This window comes from Anas platyrhynchos, chromosome 16 (genome assembly GCF_047663525.1).
Source record: "Anas platyrhynchos isolate ZD024472 breed Pekin duck chromosome 16, IASCAAS_PekinDuck_T2T, whole genome shotgun sequence".
Taxonomy (NCBI): domain Eukaryota; kingdom Metazoa; phylum Chordata; class Aves; order Anseriformes; family Anatidae; genus Anas; species Anas platyrhynchos.
In genome coordinates, this window is record NC_092602.1 from 6,550,121 (window position 1) to 6,572,708 (window position 22,588).

Below are 22,588 nucleotides of genomic sequence, written 5' to 3' on the forward strand. Positions count from 1 at the left end.
ATATGTGTGAAAGTCTTTTATTTCTGCTCTGTCATTATGAAGGTGCTATTTGCAGGTTCATTGCATGAGCAGGACAGAGACCAAAAAAGATTTTTTAATGTAAATTGTCATAAGACACAGTGATTTACAAAGACCTGATACTGGGCACTCCAACAGACAAAGAGCTCTGTATCCCCAGCCTTTGAGTTATCCAACCTGCAAAAGGGCTCCTCTGTTAGAATCAGTTGCTGCTGGGTTTACTGGGCTTTGCAGATAACTTTTCTCTGTGGTCTTTGTTGATTTTATGTTAGACCTGGTAACACGCTTTTATCTTATCTGGCTTTTTCTCTTCTTTGCTCTCCGCGTTGTTTGCTATTCCAGAATAAATATGCAGACAGCCTGCCCCTGGAGGCCAGTGCACTGTGTTCCTCCCAGAGAGCATGCAAATATTTGCACCACACCAGGCTCTGAGCCACGAGACGTGAGCAGCCACACAAGGAGGTGCAGCAGAGGGCAGGGGTGGGAAGCCAGAGGGTGTGAAACCAGCACACGGCAGCTGGGGCAGTTGGCGTGGAGCACTTAGCAAGGGACTGCCTGGTCTTCAGAGCAAAGATGGGGCACCAGGGAAAAGAGGATGTGTCTTTGGGGGTGTATGCGTAAATGTGCATGCCTGTGTGAGTTTGTGGTAAGGGCTGTATATGTGCTGTGGTGGGTGTCATCTGGTGAATGCACGTGGGCAGCAGGTTCTCGTGAACAGCAGCAGGGATGGTACTCCAAGCCAAGTGGTATTTTCTGGCGTTATCCATCTTGCTTCCAGGCTCCTGTGTTTCAATACAGCACATGGCATGTGTGCATGCTTCTGTGTTTCTGTGGGTTTGAAACGGGCATGGTGGTGTACAGGGTGTGTGTACTACCCGTGTGACACGTGCTGAGCTGAGGCACTTTGTCTCAAGTTTTCTGCCCTTACAGACACACCTTAGATCTGTTGAGAGGTCAGACCTTTTCTCTTCAAAGAAGGCCAAGACATGATGGAGCCAGAAAAAAGCTCAAAAAGTCTTTTGGCCTTTCTATGCCATTTAGTTCCTCATTGGAAAGAACAAGTCTTTCCTCAGGTTTGCAAGAGGGAATGCCTTTCCCCAGTGTCCATGGTGTGGTCATGGCACCTGAACATCCTGCTTCTGGAATGACTGACATCTCAGAGATGCTTCTCCTTGCAGAGTTATTTGGAATATCACCCCTGTTTTACATCCCATCCCTAAGCAGAGGATCTTAAGTAGATTGCAGTGATGATGACTGTCCAGAGAGAAATAAGCCACCACTGCAGCTAGTGGAGCCATCACACCCAGGAAGTTAAGCAGCAGTATTCCTAAACTCTTGCTTTCTCCTTGCTAGCACAGGCATTTTTACAGCTCCCTGGTGGTCCCCAAAAAATCTCCAGAAGGCATTATGGTTGGCTTTCCCTTGGATCTGTTCCTTGATTTGCTTCACTGGAGAACGAGGGAGGGTGAGGAAGGGGTGAAGGCGTTTTTGTACAATTGTGGCACTCATTTGTGGCAGTGCCACCCTTTCCTATCTGTGGTGACAGGCCAGAGGAGAAGCATGAGGGTGCAAAGCATTACCCAAGACGTGTGCTATTTCGGCCTTGAAGGTCACCTCCACGCTGCCTCCCTTGTCGCCTCCCTGCATGGCCTCCTGTCTCTCTCTCACCTCACTGAGCTTCTTTGATTCGGAACCACCGCTGGCTTGGCTGAGAGGGCTTCTTTTTTTTTGTTGGTTTTGGGGGGTTTGTTGTTTGCTCACTGTTGCCTTTTTCCAGTTTGAAGTTTGCCGCCTCGTGGCCTCCAGGCTGGTGACCCTGGTGCGAGCTGTCGGGCCTTGCGCTGCACACCGCCTTATCAGCGGGGAGGCTCTTTCGTTTCCAGCTGGGACTTTTGGTCTGGATTGGATCCATCATGCCACCAGGTCTGATTGATGGCCTTATTGACAATCGGGTTGACCCTTGTTCGGCAGGCTGACATGCTCTGTATTTCACGGGCCGGCATTTGATGCGTATCAAAGAGGTGGTCAGGTCATCAGAACAGCCAATTAAAACGATAAAGAGGGAGGAGTGGAAGATGAGGTTTTAACTCTTTCCAGCCCATCATAAACATCTTTTTGAAGCACAGATATTGTCTTCTGTCAAAAAGGGTGGTTGGGAGGGAGGCAAAAGCAAAGGTCCACTTATATAACATTTATCTATGGGAACTCTTTAAAAATTGAATAAGCAGGGGTCAGGAAACAATTAGCTGTCTATGCAGTTGTCAGTTATTTAGAGTCAGGAATGAGACTGGATCAATTTGATACCCTTCCATTCTTCCTTTTTTTTTTTTTTTTCCTGAACAGCATATTATAAAGGAGACCATAAAATTCAGCATAGGTTTGTGAGTATGTAATAATACATGTCAAACTCAAACACTGCCTAAAAGACAAGGATTTTGTACCATTGCTGTTGTTACTCGGAGAGGAGAAAGGGACTCCCACTACAGATGCTGTAGCTGACAGCCAGCAGAAGGTAATAAATTCAGGAGCTATTTAGCAACAGCTTCTGAATAATGGTATCAGAAGAACATGCTCTTCACACGAGGAGCCTAATGAGGGAAAAGTGCTAGAGCCAGGGATTAAGGGTACCATTGGGATCACGGGTAATAAAAGCTCTATAATCTGTCAATGGCTGATGTTTGTACCAGTGCAGGGTCGGTCACAGTTGCTTCAGTGTTAGTTTGGGGGCTGTCTTTTAAGATAATTCATTCTTTCCTAAGATGCTAGCAAAAATGCACTAGATCCTGGACTTTTTTGCCTCCTGAGCTTTAATCCATACTTACACTCAAGTTTCTAGGTACCAGTTTTAATGGAAATGCTAGCAAAACAAAGCTTGAATCAGTTTTAAGTGTAGAAAGGTTACTGTGCGGAACAGTCCAGCACATCCAGATTCAGTTCCTGGTTTAGGCAAAGAATTTCAGGATGGCATCATTTGTGCTATAGTTGAGTTTCCAGTTTATAAATGGAGGGACAACTTCCTTGTTTTCCCAAGAAAGGTGAAATTTATGAAATGTAATAATGCTAAGAATTTAGTTGATATCTGAACATGGAAAGAAAAAATTGCCCTCCTATCCCCTGAAAAAAAAGAAGAAAAAAAAAACACAAAAAAAACATGCCATACCTGTAGTGCTGCATGCACTCCTCAAAGGTCTTCCTTCACCTGCTTGTACTTGTTCAGTTTTTGCTTTAATATCATAATCTAACTAATGTGAAGGCATTGAATCCATTTTCTTACTGTTGGGTAAATGATGGTTAAGTGTCAGGAGATTTATTTAATTGTCTCGCTATTAAAAAAAAAGGTAGGTCTGCTGAGTGAAAGCTTTTATGCTTTTAAATGAGGTATTGTTGTGATTGGAGTTTAAACAGCAATGATTTCCTCAAAAATGCATTGGCAATAATCACTGGCTTGTTTGATTGTCCACATAACTGTACCACCCGCACTGCCAAGAAACTCATCTGAACCACCAATGATAATAATAGCTATTTTTTTCCATTAAGCATGCTGCAGATACAATATTCAGGGACAGGAACATCTTCATTAGGCAGTACGGAAAGTGAACACATTGTTCACAAATCAGCCTCAGGAATAATGGACTAGAGAGACTTCAGAGGTGAGGGATGGAGGCTGTGGGGGCGGGAAAGGGTCTCAGAGCTTCATGAACCACATACAGAGAGGATTTTAGTGGGATACGGGCAATTGATTCCCTTAAGTGTCTTTGAAGAGGCCGGTCTAGGGGTAAAGAAACTCCAGATGACTCATTTTAGTATCTCACAGTCTGGCCACAGTGTCTCAATCATTGTTTTACTCTTTTATATTTCTTTAATTAAAAAAAAAAAAAAAATCCATGAATACAGAGCTAATTCATCTGTCTTAATCAGAAACAATGTGAGGATGACAGCTTTCTGAGGTGAGCTGGTGACGCAGAGGTGAGAAACCCATTGTTGTACCTGGGTACTGCAGAGCATCCTAGATGTCTGTGAAATGCAAACAAGCCAAATTAATTCTTTCTGAAATTTTTCCATGGGAAATCCATTTCCCTGCTAGCTCCTGCCCCAGAAATCCGTCCTGTGCCAGGAGCACAGCTCAGGGCTGAGCCTTGCCATTTGCTGCATGGGGGGCAGAGGGCCTGGCCTCCACTAAGCACACGGGTGCAGGTGTTGTCTGTCTGTCCTGCTTCATGTCCTTCCTCTCCTAATTTCACATTAACTAATGGATTTTGGCACCAAGACCTACAGGTGTCATCCCCTTGTAGGATTAAGGCTGACACTTGCCCTGAGACTCAAGCAGGAATATCAGTTTCCCCTTTCTCTTTGCCACCTCCTGCCTGGGAAACCGCAGGCAGGGCCAGCAAGGAGATCCAGTTTGTCTCTCTGTCAACATACCACACCAGCAAGAGAGAGGCTGTGTGTATCACTCTGATGTTCCTTTTCTTCTCCTCTTTGCCCTCATCAGCCCTAAGTGCCATTTAGCAGCGTTAGCTGGCTACTCCTCTCTGTTGGACACCGATTACTCCCTGTTGGAGAGCTGTCAGTGAGGGGAAAGCCATACATCGCAGCGGGAAGTGATCTCACCCAGCAGGGGGGCACCTCTTCCCAGCCAAAACAGCGTGGCTTTGACAGGCTTGATGTATTTATTATCTTCTTGGTGCAGAAACGCTGCCACAGCAGGCAGCGGCGTTGGGGGCAGCATGCTACTGGTGACTTAGAAGGGAAAGCAAGGAGAACAACATGCCAAGAAGCTGTCTGGAGGCAGCTGATGGCAGGGTGCAGGAAGGGGTAAGGAGAGCATGAAGGAAAGGAAAAGACTATTGAAAAGAAAAAAGAAAACAATTCCTTGTACTTGTGTTTAACTCATCCCCTTAACTCCAGGGAGTCGAGAGGGCAGAGGAGAAGCAAAAACAAACAGCAAGTGAAAGAAGAGCGAGGTTACAGCCCAGCTGAGTGGGATATCCCAGCCAGGTGGAGCTGGCTGAGTAAAGCTTCAGAAAGCTGCCACCTTGGTGAGGAACCTGTGTGCTCCTCATCCTCATGGACGTGGCTCCCTTTGGGTTTTGTGCCATGGCCTGGGTGGTTTTCACACAAGGGCCTTCTGTCAGGCTATTTTGTCAGCCCCTGTCTGGGTCCCCTTCACCTTGCAGAGTTAAGGCCAAAAGTCCAAAGGACACTTTGACTGGAAGGGAAAGCAGTCAGGATCTTTCAGGGACAGAGGTATCTTATGTTACCAGCAGCTGTGCTGGTTCATAGGCTTCATCAAATTCAAAACCAGGCTGGTTAGCTGTTTTGAACTCCTGATAGCAGCAAGGCTTGATCACAACCCCATATTTCTGAACGACACCTAGGCTGGGTTTGAAGATTTAAGTGAAAGAAATCCACTTGTTTCTCTCTGGTTTTCCAAGAGGGCCATTCCCTTAGAGAAGTCCAGAATCTTCTCTAGGTAGAAGTTGCAAGGCCATATCCAGCTGGCTTCTATGGGCAGTAATTAAGTAAAAATTACCAGGGTGCTGAGTGCTCCAGTGAAGCCTTAGTGCTCTGATGAGCCTCACCTGGGTCCCCTCCCCACCCCTCTGCTCCATTTCAGCTCAGTCCCTCACCATCTTCCCTTCTTTGAGCCTGGGGCTACCTGTGGGCCTTACCTGGAGGATTCAAGTTCAGTAGTTGTGTGCTGGGACTCAAATCCTATCATTCTGTACATGAGGTGTTACCTGGTGTCTGTGCTGTTCTGAGAAGAGGAGAAAAGGCGACCTGAGTTGATTTGTGATAAGTGAACTCCTTTTTGTTCTCAGTTCCTATGTAATATTGCAAATGTGAAGTTTGCAAGTGACTGCAGGCCCTCCTCAAAGGATGAGAAAAGTATTTCTTGTGCCATGAGGAAAACTCGCTGTGGGGCGAAGTTGCTTTTACTTGAGTCTACTGATTGACTGGCTAAAATAAACTGCAGGCTTCAAAGTCAGCCGTGCTGCGAAGGACCCTGAGGAAACAAGACCAACCAGAAGAGACTGAAGGAAAGCAGCCATCTACTCCTGACTGTGAGTAAGCAAACTTTATGTGTGGCTGGAAATATGGTATGCGTAACAAGAAATGTCTGTGGTGGATAGGAAGATTGCAGAGGGGTGTTCGAGTTCCCCGGGAGGATGGAGCACTGGGTGTGTTAAGAGTTAGTTGGCTGTTTTGAGATACTGTTCTCTTCTGGGGAGAAAAAAAAAAAAAAAGTTGGAATTTGGTAATGAGTTTGTAAATATTGAAAGCTGTATAACTAATCCCGGTTGGAGTGCACCTGAAGAGGGAGCGTGCGAGGAGCCATTTTGTTTTTGCTGAGCTTGTTTTGTCTTGTTTTGAAGTTGCCTGATTGCGTGTTTTTCTGGACAAATGTAGCGTGTGGCTCAAGTATTTTCCTGGTTGGAAAAATGCCATGTGTCACAAGGTCCATCTGTTAATCTTGTGTTCTTAAAAGCTGCTTTTATGTGATGGGATTCTTTTGATAGTGCACCAAATCATGCTCAGATGGAGAGCTGACTGCAACCTTGCTCAAATTAGAGGCTTTGGGCAAGCAGTGAGCAAAAAAATCCAAGTCTGTCTATTTTTTTCTCTTCCCTTCTCCTTAACTAAGCATATCAGTTTTAATGCTGGGATTTCTATGAGAATAAAAAAGTTACTGTTGCACCCAAAAGCTTTTGATACAGGTTGATTAATGAATGTTATCACTATTCTATGGTAATTCTGTATTGTGTGGCATGAACACATGGGTGGCTGTAATGCTACTGACTGTCCTTTGTGTAGGTGAAGCTTGATTTGGAAGAGCAGGCAGGATCTGTGGTACTAAGGGCCTTCTAGATGCTTTGCAGCAGTTGATTTACAGTGTATCGCGGATATGGTCCACCTGCATAGCATAAGACTTCATGTGGTTGTTTAATGCTCCCTTTATGCGCATGCTTTCATGTAGGTTTGACTTCTGCCACACAGGGTGCGTTAATAAGACTTTGTGCTGGTCTCTCCCTTCTGCATGACCCCTGCCAAGCCCTAAGGGGCTTCCCCAGTTACTGATTATTCCAGTTGTGGTGTGCATTGGGCATCTAAAGCCTACTGCACAGTGTCAGATGTATTTGCAGCACCAACCCTGTAACCCGCTGCAAAGTGTCTCCCCCTCTCCTCTGTTCCCAAATGTCCAGGGGAAGCACTGAGCTCTGCTGTCTGTCTTAGGGCTTTACAGTATCTGCAGAAGGGCCTGTCTGGCAATAGGATTGGCTTCCTTCTGGGGTTTATTTACCTATTCAAGCTTTTCATTTAAAAGACTGAAAGCTGCAGTAAGTGTAAAGCATGATTTTTTTTGTTTGTTTTGCATATTAAGAATACTTGGCTTTTACTTTAGTTGATTATGAACATCCTGAAAGGAGGGTCAAAATGCAGTCCTTCGGGTGAGAGAGGGTAGCTGAATGAACTTCTTGCTTGTAATAGACTTTGGGGGGGGGGGGGGGCAATAAATTTGTGCTGTTTGGACTTGGTGATTTTCTGGAGAAACAGCTACGTGAGCAGAGCTCCTGCTGAGGGAAGCAAGACCTCTCCTGCCCAGTGAAGTCTGCTCCATTCACCAGTTCACATCACCTATAACTTGGTTATAACAGAGAGGTGCAAGTTCAAGTATGAAACCTGCAGTATTTTGTAGCTGTAATGTTTGAATTAAGGGTTTGTTTCCCTCCTTCAGCCCTTCCAAGCTGTCAGCTGGTACCTGCATAAGCCCTGAAGTCAGAAATATAACGAGTGACTCCTGGCTAGCACTGGCTTTCTTGTGCAAGTCCAGCCTCAACTCAGGTGTTGGCTCTGTCCTGCTCTGATCCTCCTCCAGTTTGATCGAGTGTACTCGTGCCCTTCTGTACGTGCCCCTGGGCTCGAGGCAGCTGTGCTGTGTGCTGTCTTTAATAGCTTGTCCAGCCCTGCGGCTCGTGTGAGTGCGTGGAGTGCAGCAGGTCCATGCTGTTGGCTTCCTGTCGTATTTCATGGCTCCTGATGGCAGCTCAGCTGAGGAGTTATGAAATTCATATCCTCTTGGCCTAGGAGAATATGGCAAGTGGAAGATTTAATGTCCCAGAGGGTTTGAGTAGGAAGCTGTACCAGAGGGAAGAAGGGGGTGGTTAGTGCTTCAGGTCCTTCACAAATCTGTTCATGTCAAGGCTTCCAAAGGCTGGAAAGCTGTGAATTAAACCAGCTGAGTTGCATGTGTGGCACTGTGTAATAGCATTTTTACTGAATTCCCTCCTTTACTAGCGCTTCTAGGATTTACTTTTGGACAACATGGCCCCATTTCAGTTACTGATGGATTCCACTGACTTAATGGCACAGAACACTTGGTGATCCCTTACTACAACGTGCACTTATTCCCCCACCTTGTTCTGGGATCTCATTAGATCAATGTTTGTGTCACCAACAAACATTGTTTGTTGGGATCTCAAGGGGGAGCTGGATTTGCCCCTTCTGTGCCATGTGCTGGGTACAAACACTGTATGTGTTGGGCTGGGGACATGTGGAGAGCTCCAGTTCCTTCCAACCTGAATACTGTGCTCAAGCCACTGCTTGCAGTGGAAGGGTCTAAGGTGAAGGTTTAATGTGGTCTTGTAGCTAGTCTGTGCTCAAAAGGGAACAAATACAGCAACAAGCCACACATGCGGTGTTAGTATCAGCAGGGTAGTACAGTCTCAGGACTGTGTTGGCATCCTAGCATTGCTTGCATCCCCACACAAATAACTACTTTGTCCTTAAAAAAGGGATGACATAGGAGGAAAAGGAGAACTTAAGGCGTCCAAGAAAGTCTTAAATCATTTTGAATCTGGAGCAAGACAACAATTTTTGCGGCAAGTGATCACAATTCTGTGATCTTGAAGAGCTCTGGCAGGAGGCCCCTCAGGTCAGGCAGTGCCTTAGGGCCACTTGGTTATCGCGCTGCTGCAGGAGGCAGGAACCCTGAGCTGCCAGCTCTTGGGGACTGTGCAAGGTCACTGCAACACGGCTCCGACCCAGGGATGCTCACTCACCATGTGTGGAGGTGAGTGGCGTGTGTCAGCAGTGTGCTGTGGGCTCTGGACAGTAGGTGTCTGAGCTCTGTTCCTTCTCCAAAGAGCCAAAGGATGGTTTGCTGTTGGGCTTTGTGGGAAAGTGGGGTATGGGGTGGTTCTTCCCTCTTGTTGTACTGTCCCTCTAAAAATATAACTTCACCTTTCCTGGGGTCTAAACCCCAGTGCTGTGGTCTGGCTTTGTATGGCAGCAGCTATGGGGAATACAAATGCCAAGAATCAGCAAAGAGCAGCTTTTATTTGGTTGCATTTTCCTTCTAAAAAAAAAAAAAGTTTAAAATTTTGCTCACGTGTATAATGAGCAGCAATGAAACCGTAGCTTAAAGATTTTTTTTTCCAAAATTAAAAGCATCATCTCTATTCTAAGTTCACCCAAAATATTTTAGCACCAAATTACTTTGAAATCCACAAAAATGGAAAAAGAGTTTAGAAGAGATGGAAAAAAAAACAACTGAAACACTGAGTGGATGGAAGGTCTCATGCAGTGAATAATGAGGGCAATTTAGTGAAAGTCAACAAAAACTCCAAAACTGAAATAAAAAGTGCTGATGTTCAGACAGCACATATTTTTGGACAAACAGACAGATTTCAGTCCTAAAAGGATAACAGTTGCTGTCTGGCTCTTGGGAACCTTGTGGATGTCTGATACGGAGCTGTCTGGTTGCCAGTTACCAGACTCCTCTGTGAAGCTGTTTCTGCCACGCAGCCCTTTCTCATCTGCCCCTTCTGACATGAGACATCAGAAGCAGGAGCAGAAGCTATTCAATCATAGTGACAGAGCCCTTTTTTTGGATGGTGAAATGTTCCATTGGTTTCGTATATCTAATCTCATGTTTGTCTCTCTGCTAGCATCCGGCAGATTTGATGAAACAGAGCATGAAGGGTTGTTCTGTGAGATTCCTGACCCGTTCTGCAGGGCTTAAAGAAAAGGATCCAAAACCTCAAGTGCTTATTCTGGCTGGTGAGCAAGGAAAGAATATGGTGGAGCTTGTTGGAAGTCTCTGGGTGTTGTCTTAAGTTCCGGTCTGTCATCATGGGGAAAACTGCACGAGCCACCTGAAACTGCAGTAAACTCAGGTAGATGATTGAGGAACCTAACTGCTGTTCTCTACAAGTGAGTTTTGTTGCCCCCCTGACATGTATATCTTCCCAGCACCATTTTGAGTGTTATGGATGTGGTGTGGCCCTGGGTGGTGACTTAGAGGACCCAAGACTTGCTTCTGGGGGTGCTGCTCCTGGAGGCACGGGCCTGCAAAATGGCCAGAGCCAAGTCACTTTGCTGCTTTGTGCTTCATTCCCCCGGCTGCAAAATGGGGCTGATAACCAGCTCGGCCGATGACAAGTGTGAAAGGAGAAATAAGTGTTCTCATCTGACATTTGTCAGGATGCAGGATGCTGACCTAGATCTGTGCAATCAAAGTGCATATAAGCTACGTACTGTAGTTGCGTAGGACAGCATCTATGATGATTAAGACTGGCTGGCAATTCACTGCCATCCAGAAAGGCTGCGAGCGTTAGTAGAAGGCAAATGCCATCTGATACTCCCTGTTTGGAAGGGAAGATGCGTGACTTTTCTCAGGCAGCAAATTCCCTGCAGGAATAGAAGGAAACTTATAAGGCCCGAATCTGTTGGTGGTGTACAGGGCTTCATTTACACTTGTCGTAGTGATGTTATGGGTTGGTTTCTTGATTTGTTGCTGTTTAAATGTCTTGCCTTATGTTGGTTAAGGATCATGGCAGTAGAGCTAAAATATTGACATGCATGTAGAATCCAATGCGCTTTTATGTCCCGTCTCCCTCAAATCCTCTAAAATCCAGTGGTCCCATGCAGCAGCTCCATTCATGCCCTGGTTCAGCTCAGGGCACAGTGTTTGTGTCTGGTGTGGGGGACTGCAGAATTTTGACTTCCTTGGCTTCATCCCTGGGCTTTTCCCACCCTTTCTTCTTTGTGAGGAGGTAGGCAGCTCTCCTCCCTGTCCCCTGCACAGGGACAGATCTTACAGGTGTCTTATATGGACCTCTCCACTCCAAGGGCACTGGCAGTGGCGGCGCTGCTGCTGTGCTTGTGTCATGCAGGCCAGCCCTCTGACTGCTGACAGCCAACTTCTCCAAGAGGGGGACAAAATCCAAGTGGCAGGGCAGGCACCTCTGAGGAGATAGCTCCTAACTGTTCCCACAGAGCTTGAAGAAAAAGACTTGACGGATTTACAGAGGAAAATGGCTGAGAAGGGATTGATAAACACACAGAGAGATCTAACTAGTGTGTCCCATCACTCCGAATAGCTGATCATAGCGAAAGTGCTTCAGGGCAGTGTCGGGAAGAATTTGTTGATGTGAACTCGTGTCTCCCTGAGAGAATCATGCTGTTTCGGGGAAGGGACAGTCCAGAGAAGGTTGTCGTGAAGAAGAATGCAACAGCAGCGGGGTGGGCATCTGTCAGGAGGAGTTGGCGAGATGATCACCAGTGCTTTCTGAAGGCAGAGCTGTGAGGATGCCAGCCAGGACTTGATAGTTGTGCTTCCTTGCAGCCACGATGTCAATGTGAACTTCGCTCCCCTCAATGCATTTGCAACAATAAACTCTTGATGCCAGCTTGGATCCCAGGCATGAGAAATTCCCCACCACAGCTGGGAGTCTCCCCCATCTCCCATGCTTAGGGCTACAGGAGCAAGACTGTCCGCATGACAGTCAGCAGTGTGAACAGATTCAGCTGATGATATCTGAACTGTTGTGAATTACCTGGTGTAGTCCCTTCAGTGCCACTAATAGCTCGAGAGGAGAGCAGGCATGCCTTCTTCAGTAACCTTTTAAAGGTCTGTCTGCTGTTGTCATGAATAGTCAGCATGGCTTGGGCCACTCTTGCTCCAAGACCAAATGGCAATATCCATTACTATTAATAATTCAAGAAGAAATGGGCATCACAAAATCGTATGATGTTTGAAAACTTGATGGGCTATGTCAGGGAGTCAGTCTGAAGTCAAGAGTATTGGAATGGGAGGTGTATTGGGCATACCCTGCTGATGTGAATGAGCATGCAGAACTGCATTAGATGTTCCCTTAAAATGCTGCTTTGGCTTGCTGCAGTTCACATAAAGCATTGTATGCATCACTGGGGAAGCTTTTTGTTAGAGCTGATTCAGGAGAACTTTAGCCAAAGTGGCTGTGCATACCACTGTCAAGTTTTCCTTTACATGGAAAATGCCAATGTTGAGGAAGCCTTATCTTTTTTTTTTTTTTTTAATATTTAGTTCAGTTTTGCCTTGATGTTTGCTGTGCATGTAAGGAAAATATATTAAAAAAGTACATGTTGAAAACATATTGCATTGGTGTTCTGTTGTTGTGAAGTTACGTTTCCAAGTAGGGCACAATGCTTAGAGGAATGTTTCAAACAAATTCTATTAACAGGTATCTTGTACCTTCTGATTTTCTGATATTCTAGCTTTGCATTGAACTATCCTGCATGGGGTAATGATCAGATTTAATATTTTCTGGTTGTCAGTGGGAAAAAGATCTAAAGCTGCAGTGCATCCAAATATTTGTATTGTGATTTGAAGCTCAAAACTAGAAAATGATATCTAAATGCAAGAGAAAATAAGGTTATACCTGAGACTTTGCCTTCTGAATCTTTGAGATGTGAGTATCTGTTTTACATTCTGTTTTTTTGGAAAGAGGTATTTCTCTCTTTGGAAACTTCTACCTAAAACACGGCTGAATTGTTCCAAGCAGAGGAGTGGCAGTGCTATTTGAGTGCACTGAAGAAATGCTCAAGTTGTTTAGCAGTTGGCCCAGATAAGACAGCAGGTAATACAGTCAGTGCATCCCTTAGCTTGGTAAGGCTTCCGCCTGCACTGGAACAATGTTTTCAAAAGCTCTTGTAAACAAGATGTTTGTGTGTGTCTCTTGCACTTTAAGTAAGGCTAACAAATTGAGATGAGCTGCAGCAGCTCTGTGAAGGCTGGGCACGCATACACAAGGGCCTGAGTTGATTTATCTTGATGTTTGGTTGAATTCTTTGCATTTTGGGTTCCTTCTGTAACCTTTTCACCTCGTTCTTTTTTAAGGTGGCTGCCTGGCTGTTACAATTTATCATGAACGCATCTCACTTCACTTTTGGCTTCTCTGACGGAAGGAACAGCCGGTCTCTGGGAGGTCAAAGACATTATTTTCCCTTCGTCTTTCTCAGTTTCCAGCACATATTTGTCACTTTGAAAAAGCATGAATTCTGGATTTGATGCACTTTAATTGATTTCACCCTCAACAAGTCCAACTGTCCATCACCCTTCCCTTTTTCTTTCCTTCCCTCCCCTCCTCCCTTTTTCATTTCTTTCCTCTGTCCCTTTACTTTGTGAGTGATGTTTTCACCCGCCTGTGCGCTGAAGCCGTTGCGAAGCCCGTGACCCCATCAGGGCTTACTGTCACTAGCCGTTTCTCTCATTTTCCTCATCCTCCAAGCTGAACTTTGGACGCTGCATGAGAATGAAGCCTCCATATAGGAGCACTGGTCTTGTAGTGTCTTAGTGATGTGCTTCTTTGTTGAAGTAAAAGTGGCTGCTGGCAGCTAGTTAAACTTGGCTGATAGGCTGCTTATGTTTAGTCTGCTGTGTAGGTTTGGGAACGAGGGAACTAATAATTAGGTTGTGATAAATAGGCAGTGGTATTTAACATCACTCGCAGCGGTGCTATGGCAGAGATGAATGTGCCGTTTATTTTTTCCTTGTGGAAGGATTTATACGCCCGGTGTTGCACAACTGTAAATTCAGCTGTGTAAAATGGTTGATAAACAAATGAGATGCTATCACACTCTTGCTTGTTGGGTGAATTCATATGGCGTAAGTGGAGATGTGGGGTATGTGGGGGTGTAACAACTTGGCCTTTACACAAAAGGGTTTTTTTGATGTGTCTTGGAAGCTGGAGCCAAGTAACAGTGGGAGCTAAGGAAAAGCCAATAGGTGTTCCTCTAAATGCTGTCATTGCCTCCTACTTGCTAGTCTGTGGGCTGGGGAGCAGGCTCCTGTTTGCAGTGGAGCAGAGAAACTTTAAGGTCTCTGCACAGTTCTGTCAGAGGTGATCCCCAGAGACTTCTGCTCAGCAGAGCCAGTGGCGTTCCTTGAACTAATGCATGCTCACTGGAGAACTGCAGTACCTTCGGATGAGCAGAACTGGTTCAAGATACATTATGCAAGTGATTTCATCTTCTAGTCCAGGGTGACTAAGAAAAGCAAGCCTCTTGCTGGAATCTGTTACGTACAGCAGGCTCTGCAAGGCTGCTGAAGCGTGGAAGGTGGACAACCAGCATGTGGCACGTCTTGCATGGGACTGCTGTCCATGGTCCTGTGTGGCTGTCGCTGGAGATTGGGATTTTGCAAAGGAGGTGGTTCAGGCTTGGGGAAATGTGCAACTTCCTCCCACTCTTACATGGGTAAAACAATGTGAGTCACTTCTGCAAATCGCATACAGTGTTTGCCAGCACACATGGCAATAGCAAGGAGGAGTCCGTAAGGAGCTGCACAGGGTCTTCACTAGTACTAGGGGGCCTCATCCCCTTTTGTTCGGTGGCTTGCTGTTGGTATCAGCTTTGTGAAGGCTCGTCCAGTGAAACCAGACTGTTATATATTGGATCATCTTCTGAATGTTATCCTAACCTTTGGGGGAGAAAGCCCTGGACCTGGTTAGCAGTGACAGACAGGATTCCTCATTGGGAAACCTGCAGCCTAGCTCTGAGTTCAGATAGTTCTAGTACAGGAATTCTTGCTTAGAAGGTTAGGGAGACAAAGCTTGCTCTTTTTCAATCTGCTGATTCCTTTGATCTCTGTATCAGCTGAAATTCTATCTTGTGGTGGTGACTTTTTTCACTGGACTTCTCAGAAAACAACAGGAATTGTCATGTCCAGAGCTATGATGTGAAAGGAGCTAAACAATGTTCTGTGTTTTGTGAATTGCTATTAGGAGCTCCATGTGATGTTGGGGGATCCGGGGCTCAGAATAAGAGATGTTAATATGACATTAGAATGTTTCAAAGGATATGAAGGGATTTTGTACCCACTTGCAAGATGATGTTATCTTTTCCCCCTAAATGCAGCGCTGTGCTTGGGGGAAGAATGCTTTGAGAACTTAGTTTTAATGTATTATTTTCACAGTTCAGCTGTTCAGCTCTTTTAGGCACTGTACTGAACAGGAAGAACAGATTACCTAGAGAGCTTGAGGACTTGTCTGGCAGTCTCTGTTTAGAAAACAAAACCAAGTTTGCTTTACATCTTTGCAGGAGCTCCTTTAGAATCTGTCCTGCTGAAGAAATTGCAGACCCTTCTCACCAATAAAACCATTTTTATTGTGATTAGAAAAGTTATAGGGGGGAATTAAGATCTTTTTCAAGTATTGTACTGCAACATTTTCTATTCTAGAAGAACTGGGAAGGAGGTCTGGTGATCCTATTTTGGGGTAAGGTTGGAAATACACAAAAAGAGAGATGTAGGTCTAATCACATTCCTCTTTTACGCAGCTATAGGCAGCCAGGCAGTAGTATGTGAAGCTTATTAGATCAGTGAAACCCTGTGTCTGTGCACAGTGCAAGAACTAATGAAAATTTCATGCCCAAGTCAGATCCATCACACGTAGGTGCACATGATATTGGCTGTCTGCAGAGCTGAGCTCAGAAGATAGGGAGAGCTGACACCATGGCAGGTTTTTCACACTTTGCTTGTTACAACATCAAAAAGATTTTAACAGTTTTTTTGTGTGTGCGGGCCAGGCTAAAGGTAAGTTCCCTTGTTTGGGTGGAAGAGGTATTGTTTACTGGTAATAAGAATTTACTTCTGAGGTGTCACAATAGTGACCAAGACTTTTGCTTGGTTTTTATCTTCTAATATTAGTGTACAGCTTAACCAAGTTATCCAGTATCTTTCCAGCCTTCAGTTTCATTTAGCAGACTGTGTATTGGGTCTTTTAGTGTCTCAAGTAAAGCATAGTATATTCACAAGCTCATAGAATTAATTGTTGTCTTCCCTTCAACGTGCTTTATATGTTACCTGCATTACCATTTCGGAGATAGGCACTCAGAGGTGAAGTGTTTGGTTCAAAACCATCTTGCGGGACAGTAGCACATCCAGGATTGGAAATCCACTCTCAAATACCCTAATACCTACTTTGTATACCTGGCTTAGGCATTGTGGCAGCTGAAATAGATGCTCCTCCAAAGACAGCGGCATATGTGTGTCCAGGCTCTTTGTGGAGTTAACAGAGCTGGAAGCATCCAAGAGCATCACAGTGTGGGTTGTAGCAGAATAAGGGATGCAGCTTATCTACCTAGAGGAGCTTCTGCACAGGTGCAGGGGAGGGTATTGCAGTCTGAAGTAGGTGTTGATGAGATTTGGGCCCCTTCTGGATGGGGCAACGTTTGAGAGTAGATGTTCTACGTGCTTCAACAGTCATGGTTTAGGTACCTGATCGGGTGATTTGAACCCTGCTGCAAGTTTCCCAGGCCAATGCTTTTTCCAGGAGGCTAGCCTGCCCAGAAGTCAGTTTTACTTTACAGCCAGCAAGTTGGGCAATGATCTGATATGAAGCCAAAATATTGCACAGCCTACATCTTTTCAGAGGATTATGCCATTGAACAGAGCCCTGCTAAACTAGTTGGAAACTTTCCAAACTGTGCACAAAGTCAACAGCTTGTCTCTTCTATCAGGAGGAGTACAAGCTGGGGAAACTATAGTGCTGAGTTTGGGTTACTCAGCATGACAGTACTGGAGTTGGGAATGCCACAAGCACAAGTTCTCCAGCCTCTGGGTGTACATAAGTTGCAAATGATAGCACTTCATCGTGGTTATTTACAGGAGCTTTTGAACAATCTCAGAGGAGTGAGGATGTTCAGCTAACACTAGACTTCTTTCAAGATGCAGGCTCGGGTTTGCTCAGATCAGGATTTAAACTAAGATTTGATCACCTTTAAAAATCAAGGCTAATGTTCATAGCATCCTGAATGTTTAAGAATCCCTTTACATGGTAGGAATCTTGGGAGTTTTTGACTGGTTTCTGTGAGTTGCCATCCACTGTGTAAGGGAGGCATGAAGTAGCGCTTGTTGCTGGCCGGCTCTTAACTCTTGAAGAGAAACACTTCCCTTTCCCCAGGGCAAATCCAGAGGACAAAAATGGGATGTGCATTTACCCAACTGACTTCAGGAGAGGCTACACAAGATGTGGTTTGGTAAAGATGTGGAAGAATTTATGCAGTGTATTTTAAGAGTCAAAAGGAGAAAAAGAGGCCTTGAATAGGAGAAGCAGAACAATTGCATTAGGCACTTGATGATAATTTCAGTCTGAAGAGCTCTGAATTCCCCTCTGAAATCTTATTCTCTTGGGAGTCTTAGTTCTTAAGTTAAATGACTAATTAGAGTGTGTTCACACCACAAATCAGCCTGGTAAGGCAAAGTCAGCAGAGCTAATGCTGCTCGCTTGCTCCCGATGGAAGCTGAAGATCTCAGGATCTTGGGGAGGCATTTGACACACACCAGGAAATCTGGGAATTAGGGAGCTGTTAGTAGGACGCTGGGGAATTTACGAGGAGCTGGGGGAGCAACACAGAAAAATCCTTCTTCACTAATCAGGGCTTGTGTCAGTGTCTTTTCTTTGCCTTGTTCTTTCTCTGCTCCAACTAAAGCCTTGCTGGGGAGGAGGAATTTTGAAACAAAGTGCCCCAAGCTGAGAGGAGATGTACAGCACCCAGCGGGACCCTGACCTGCCTTGTAGGTAACAAATTGGATGGCATGCAGGCTGAAAGTGCCACATGGGGAGAGAAGGAGGGGGGTGGCCTGAAGGGGGCTGGCATTACAAAGCCAACATCTGTTCCTGAGGACACTGGCTGCAGTGCTCTGCTATTCCCAGCAAGCAGGGCTTGGGTCATCAGAGGATGTTTTTGAGAGGCTGGCTATATGAACAGCTGTAAATGTGTGCTGGATCTTTTGGTGATGGCAGAGGAGTATATGGTGGAGAATGAGTCTTACAGATGAATGAAACCTTCACCTGTTGGGAATGTTTTGAGTTTGGTTTTCTTGTCTCAGGGCCCCCACAGGATTTAGTTGCCTCTGAGTAATGGAAGGAAACTCCTCATCTGATTTCTAGTGTCCCAGATTCTAGTCTTCACTGCGATTCAGCATTGTGAGCCCCACCACAAAATGTTAGGGCTGGCGGTCTCCCATTCTCCGGAGAGGTGTTACTGGGCCTTGGCTTTCATGAAGGAGACAAAGTCTGGGCTGTGGCATCTCTCCTGCATTCAGGTGTGAGACTTTGCCCCCAGATGCCTACTGTTGTTTCGGCAGACCCCAACCTTTTTGCTTTAATTGATTCTATATGGCTGTGAGCTCCCAAGAGTGTTTTGTGTAAGAGGACTTGCAGGCTGGGTGTAGTTGTTATCAGGGGCAGGATTGTTTTATTGTGGCAGGGAGATGAGGACATTTTTGGGGGGGACATCTTCATTCTGTAAATCTGTTATCAACTGAAATGAAGCTTTTTGCTTCCACAGTGGGTTGTGGGAAGTGCTTGTACAACTACTTAAAAGCAAATAACTAAAATAATTTATTGTTATAGCCATGCCATAGTGTTCCCTGAAGAAATCCAGAGTCCTGTTGTGTTGGCTGCAAGCAAACAGTGGGAGATCACCCAGGGGAACTGGTCGTCTGAAGGGACAAGGAGGGGATCTGGAGGTGAGGAGAAGGGAATAGATTTGGTGCTGTCGCCAAACTGCGTGATGGCAGGGATGTGTGAATAAATAGGGGAAGTTGGAAAGGAAACTTCCATTGTGAGTCTGGTCAGCTGAAGTCTAAACAGCTGTTGAGTTTGTTTTATCAAATCAAAATATTTTGGTTCAGTGGTGTGTTGACTGGAGTCAGTGTTTGTCTAGGCTGCCACAGTGTTGTAGAAACATCCAGGTTGGAGGGTGCTGTATCCCTGCCACCAGAGGCGTTGGGATCTCTGCTGTCTCTCCTAAGGCCTGGGAGGGGGGCACATAGCTTGTTGTGGCAAGGAGAGGCTGGATGAGAGCAATCCTGTTTTCTATGGCTTGGTTTCAGATTCTTCAGATTCTTAAAGGCATCTTCGGAGCTGCTTTGTGGCCCCGTTCAGTGTGATTAAGTGTGTTGCTGCCTGGACCGCAAATGAGGGTTTTAAGTCAAATGAGAAGATTTTTGAGGGAAAACAGATGAAAAAGCATTTAGAGTTAATTATCTGTGAATTCTTGAAATGGCTTGAGTAATAAAAAATGAAGTAGATATGCACGCACTTATTCATCTCATGCTATTAGTGTTCTGGGCTTCTGTGTCAGGCAATACTGGGCTGTGAAAGGTTGCAGTGCATCAGAGATCCTCCCAAATACAAAATCACTGCCTGCAGAGAGCCTAACATCACTAAAGGCCCTGCTCCTCGAAGATGCAACCTGGTTGAGGTGGTCTTCCAAAATTATCTTGCACAAAAACATTAAGGGTGTGGTGAGGTGCTAAGGACAAAACAAGTGAAGAAGTTCAGGTTAGGCTGCAATCGGACCTGGAATAGCTCCCAACATCACCCACACAACAGACACAATTCCTAGCGGTAGCTGAGACCTTACGGTTCTTTTGCGCACAGATTTGTCCCTATCTGGTAGTTTTGTTTATCACTTGGTAAAATGGTACACAAGAATACCATGTAGTTGCTTTCACTTGAAATATTCCCTGCTTTATTTTCTTTCCTGTGTCAGATATCTTCTATTTTTTAACTTCAGCCATTCCACCTGATCACTCAATATTTCCATGTTTCAAGGAGATTTATCTGAATGGCATGTTTCCATGGCTGATAGGCAGCAATAATGCAGGGTTAATACCTAATTAGTTCCCAGGGACATTGAGCTTTTCATGGATATTCAGTAACAAAAGCAACAACAAACAAGCTGAATTCCTAGGTCTTAATTCATTGGGGAGGAGGAAATAGGAACCTAAAAATGCAGGAATTATTCAGTGCGGTATGAAAGCTTAGTTCGTTCTCTCATGGAGCTCAGAGGATGCTATAGCAGCTGACAGGGAAAATACAACCTCCCTCCCTTCGGGGACTGTGCATGTGTTTGTGTTTGCAGCCCTGATGTCTCCAAACAGGAACGTTCCCAGTGCTACAACACGCTTTAAATAGCTCCTTGCCCATTCTCCTGCCTGCCACAGCCCCCAGCCAGCCCACCCCTGTTTTTTGACGTCCAGCCATACCTGATCAGTTGTATCCTGAGCAGCTGGAGATGATCAGAGCTGGCCTTCCACCTCACAGGATGGCGAGCATATGGGCCCACGGGCTCCAGCCATTACGTTCCTGAGCACTGAGCTTGTCTGCCTGTGGCTGCAGAGGGTTTTTTCCCCTCTCAAGCAATTGCAAATAAACCTTTCTGATAAGTAACAGGAAAGCAAACAGGCCCTTTGGCTCTGTAGGCAGTGAGAAGGAGTGGAAAAAAAAGCCAATAACAATCTTTGCCGTGTTTAGGCAGCGTACAGAGCCTCACAGTGCCTTTGGGAAGGAGGAACTGTGTTTGCCCTCAGCCAGAAACGGGTTTTTGCTCGGAGCAGAAAGGGCATGTTTGGGGAGGATTAACCCTTGGTGCTTTACTGCCAGGCCCTAGCGTGGGAGCTGTGGGTGGTGGAGAAGGTTTCACATGAAGCAGGTCTCAGACATCATCTAGACCAACAAAATTGAGGCTTTGGGCTGATGGATACAGCCACTCTGGTGTTAGCCTTGTAGTTGTAGGGGTTTGAAGGCTGAAAATAGCTCTTAAACACTGGCAGCAAGAGAAGAGCGGGGATGGATGGTGTAGAGCAAGGCAAATGCAGGGCGGCTGGGGGAAGAGACTGGAGAAGCCCAAATTAGCTTCTTGTGGCCTTTGTCATTTCCAAAAAGGGTCTTTCCTTCTAGAAGGGTGTCTGGCTTGTCATGTGTGAAGGAAGTCAAGCACAGCATAACAGGCCAAAGCCAAATCCTGTTTCTTGCAGTTTGCTCCAGAGCTTGGAGAACTGGGGAGAGATCCCCGAGGCACTTGCTGTGGCCTGAGGCCTGTTGCCATGGAAGGCTTGGGGCTATCAGAAAGACTTTTGGAAAGAATGTTGCAGAAATAGGTCTTCCCTGCCTTGTGTCTTTCTTTCCTGTATACCAAAGAACTAAGGCTTCAGGCTTCCAGAGGTACGTGGTTCAGCCCATGGTGGTTAGAGGTGCACACCGTGGCATTTGGATGGGACCTGGCACTATCTTAGAAGGATGGTTTTAACTAAAGACTGAAAAGAAAAAAAAGAAAAAGGGAAAAAAAAACTCATGCCCTTTGAACCTCATCAGTATGACATCTGGCCAGCCGTGTCCCATGTTGGTATTTGTTATGTGAATGCACTAAGTCCACAAGAAACCTTTAGACATGCAGTCTGAGGGGGGAATTCTTTCTCTGTGAAGATGTCCAAGAGCCATAGGATGAAAGCTGCTGGGTTTTCCTACCCCTGTAGGCTGGGGTCCATCTGCCAACACCGCAGAGGCCTGCTGCCATGCCAAGTGGACTGAAAAGCTGCCTGCTAATGCAACACCTCTTAGGACAAGAGTCTGCATTCTGGGTAGATTTACAGTTTCTCAGGGTTATTCATCTCAAGTGCACTCCCAGCTGGTAACGAAGCTCTTTCCCTAAGTCAATAAATGATGGGCTTTTTCAACTTGGAAGTCAGGCCCGTGAGGAGCCTTTGAAACCTTTGCCTCAGCAGATATGGCCAAGGTTATCATCTTGGCACGTCTACAGTGAACTCGGACGCTATCTTGAAATGCTGCCAGAGTCCACAACGCGCTCGTGCTGAAATGCTGAAACCACATGAAGGGCCCCATGGCCCTGTCACCTCACCCTCCTCCTGCCTGAGAGGAGCCAGAGCACTAACGTCACCGCAGAGTTACAACAGATGGTACCAGGTACAAGCTGCCAAGGCATCTTCTCTGAGGTCTTCAGTGGGAATCGCTCCTACTATGTAGTTCTGTGGTCCTAAACCTTTGAACTGTGGAGATGAATAGGAAATCCATGTGGGAAATTCAGAGAGGGAAAATGAGAGCATAAGCCGTGGGATCAGCACCCACTGGGCCAAACACTGCTGTCAGTTGCTTCCCAAGGAACTCCATTGAAGCAAGTAGTATCAGTTGCCGATTTATGCCAGTGTTTCCGAGAGTCGCTTTTGGGACGGAGCCAGTTCTGGTAGAGGCTTAATCTTGCTGGAAAACTCCCTCTTGTCCATTGCTCAGTCTCTGACACTCGCACATGCAGACAAACAAATGTCGGTGACCCTCCAACAACCCAGTTAGCTAGCAGGGAATTAAAGGACGTGAAACCCTAGCTTCCCCTTCAGCACAGCCCTGCATCTGCCACAGCCGGTTCGGAAGGCAGAACTAGCCACCTGCTAGTTGTTTCTCTCAGAGAAAACGTCTATTGGACACATAGGAAACAACTAATC

At 45.7% G+C, this 22,588-nt stretch overlaps 3 long non-coding RNA genes across 3 annotated transcripts in view; 2 read left to right on the forward strand and 1 right to left on the reverse strand.

The window, feature by feature from the left end:
• LOC101805192 (uncharacterized) overlaps positions 1-4,959 on the forward strand; it is an 81,252-nt gene extending 76,293 nt beyond the window's left edge. The window contains exon 17 of the long non-coding RNA XR_011803855.1: positions 1,796-4,959. This is a non-coding gene — a long non-coding RNA (uncharacterized lncRNA). The remainder of the gene's footprint in view (positions 1-1,795) is intronic.
• Positions 4,960-5,395: 436 nt separating this feature from the next.
• Positions 5,396-22,588, forward strand: part of LOC119718486 (uncharacterized) — a 45,381-nt gene continuing 28,188 nt past the window's right edge. The window contains exon 1 of the long non-coding RNA XR_011803858.1: positions 5,396-6,083. This is a non-coding gene — a long non-coding RNA (uncharacterized lncRNA). The remainder of the gene's footprint in view (positions 6,084-22,588) is intronic.
• LOC139998837 (uncharacterized) lies at positions 18,663-20,476 on the reverse strand. Its single transcript, XR_011803857.1, has 2 exons — positions 20,339-20,476; positions 18,663-19,602 (listed from the first exon to the last, which is right to left on the reverse strand). It is a non-coding gene; the product is annotated as an uncharacterized lncRNA (long non-coding RNA).